This window comes from Lactuca saligna, chromosome 9, assembly GCF_052625555.1.
Source record: "Lactuca saligna cultivar CGN05327 chromosome 9, ASM5262555v1, whole genome shotgun sequence".
Lineage (NCBI taxonomy): Eukaryota > Viridiplantae > Streptophyta > Magnoliopsida > Asterales > Asteraceae > Lactuca > Lactuca saligna.
The window spans coordinates 192,596,743-192,599,595 of record NC_136425.1 but is presented as its reverse complement, the minus strand read 5'-3'; the positions used below and the strand labels follow the sequence as shown (position 1 = coordinate 192,599,595).

Genomic DNA, 2,853 nt, shown 5'->3' with positions numbered 1-2,853 from the left:
GAGTGACGGATACGAATGTGTTATTATACATTTGTTGCATCTGTAGCATTTATTGTTGCATGTATTGCACAACAACTTGAAAATTATCTTTATTGTATGAAGATTGGGATGCGGAAGTTTTTGTAAGGTTGTAGAACTCGCTACTCGGTACCTGTTCGACCAACTGCCGAGTAGCGAGTACTCATGAGTATTCAGATTCAGTAATTCATGTAGTAATATTTTTAGGAAAATTATATATGTCAAAATTATAAGTTGATTGAAATATATTAACAAAATTAGATACATATGAATATACAAATACTAAAAAAACACACAATGGTCTCTCTTTGTGAATAATCACATGTGTTTGTGTTAAATTATATTAAGTATATTATACATATTAATTACCGAGTTGGCCGAGTTTTACAATATTTATCGCTTCAATAAGGGTCTGATTAGGAAGTACTCAGATTCTTTAACTCGTCTCGGTAAGGGGCCGAGTAAGGCGTACTTAGCCGAGTAATTGGCCAACTCGACAAGTTTTACAACACCGAGCTTTGGAACATTTTGAATGTTCATTTAGAAATAAATTATTATTGATGTTTAGTTTCCTTCCAACTCCACAGATATATACGCATTCCATGGGGGTTAGTTGGTAGTGAGACTATATGGTGTGAGAGGATTAGTAGGCAGTAGTGAGTTCTATGATTGTTGTTTGCCTGTATTATGTGCATATTTGATCCTGATTGTTTATATGTAGACATATTGCGTTTGGTTTGGGTTGAGGCCGTCCTGCTTTGTGTGGTAAGCCAAGATACCCGGTGCAGGCCGACTGTAAGCCGTAGGCACAGAGGCTCGGGAAGAGCGGTAGGGTTGATGTGGTAGGCCAACAAACCCTGGGTATTCCACCCCGATGGCTGATTTGACATGTTGTATATTGGCGTTCCCACCTGGGGTATTCCATCTCGATGATGATTGGACCCGGAGGTTGATTGGGCCTGGGGTATTCCAACCCGATGGGTGATTGGATCCGACGTGTTTGATTGTATATGTGATCTGTTTATATGGTGATATTTTGGGGGAAACTCACTAAGTTTTGTGCTTATCCAGTTGTTTATTGTTTTAGGTATCATTGGTGTCTATGGGAAGGCGAAGGCGAGACTGTACACACGCATCAACAACATTGAGAATTCCATATTTTCTATAAAACTCTGATTTTGAACAAAATGTAATTTGGAATAAATGGTTTTCTTAATGGGTTATTGTCACTATAACCCAACCAACTTTAGTATATTGGTTTAAATGGTCCCTCATGACTTTTTTTGGTAGTTAAGGGGCATAAAATCTATTTTTACCTGCTAAAAAAAATCCCATGACATATTATTACCGATATTCTTGATGACATGGCTTTTTTTTTTCATAAGTTATAAACTAAATATAATTATTAAAAATAGAAAAACAAATAACCCCTATCAAACCCAAACCCACCCTTACCCCTCCTCTCGGTACTCAATGTTTTCTTTCTTCTTCCCCTTACTCCTCTTTTCCTTCACAAATCAAGCCACCGCCATAGCCACATGCCCCCATCTTTAAGAAAAATCCGGAGTCCAACAACCAACATAGACGATATGTCGATGTCTGATTCTTCCTAGGGTTTGAATCTCGACATTGAATCCATGGTCGTGAGAAAAACCACGGCTCATGGATGGCAATCTTTTCACTGCAACAAGTTTGATGTTGGGCATGCTGCATTTGTAAACAATCCTGACTCCTCCTTTTCCGATGATGTTATCTTCCTTTAAAGAATTGAGAACATCATCGCAAGTGAAATCTAGGCATTGGAAAGTAGTAAGCTTCCATGATCGAGCTTTGCAAGCTTTCTTGATACATCAAGCTTTGATGATTGCTGCAATGGTGAAGGAGATGGAACAGCGGAGTATGCCAAGAACGAGAAGAAGTTTTACAGAGGCGGAGATTGGTGATTTTGAATGTGATTGATGGGTGACGTTTGTGATTCCTTCTTTACAGGGTCCATCGAGTAAAAGCTTCTGCACATCGGAAAATTGGCTAATGGTGGATCGGTAAACCAATTGTTGGACTAACTGACCCGACCGAGATTCGCTGACACATAATCGGTCACCGTAAATTCGCCGAAGAGAAGATTGTTCTGAAGTTCAACCTGTGAGAGATGAGGCAAACTGAAAAGCCCTTTTGGAATCGAACCATTGTTGAAATTTTCTCCCATTCAGATTCGATTCAACGATTGACATTCACCAAGAGACTCCGAAATCGGTCCAAATAAAAAGTTTCCCAAAGAGATTATCATTTCGAGTTTGTTTCCATTGCATAGATTGGGAGGAAGTGATCTTGATAATTTGTTGGAATATAGATCAAGGATCTGTAGCTTTCTGTTCCTACCAAGGCCTTGAGGAATGCTTCCAGTGAAGTTGTTTTCCCAGAGCTGTAATATCTCCAGCTTCGACAGTTCGCCCATGAAATCAGGAATTGATCCGTGGAGTTTGTTTCAGAACAGATTAAGTAAGGTGAGATTATTTAATTTAGGGAAGAATGAGGATAGTAGGCAGATACGATCAAAGAAGCAACGAGAAAGAACAAAGGCTTTCACCGCCGACATAGTTTTAATAGGAAAAACCGTAGATGACATATGGGCGCCATGTGGACCATTTTCAGTTGACCAAATGCCAAGTGGCATATCAAATCTGATGAGTATGAAGGGGTTCACCGGGTGACCCCTTCATATTTTTTGTAATGGCCTTTTAAAACGGTAAAACACAAATACATACCCCTAAAAGGCCAAAAAAGTCACGAGGGACCATTTAAACCAATATACTAAAGTTTATTGGGCAATAGTGA

General features: G+C 39.2%; 1 pseudogene; it reads right to left on the bottom strand.

The window, feature by feature from the left end:
• Positions 1-1,868: 1,868 nt before the first annotated feature.
• Positions 1,869-2,614, bottom strand: LOC145017068 (uncharacterized; annotated as a pseudogene).
• Positions 2,615-2,853: the final 239 nt, after the last annotated feature.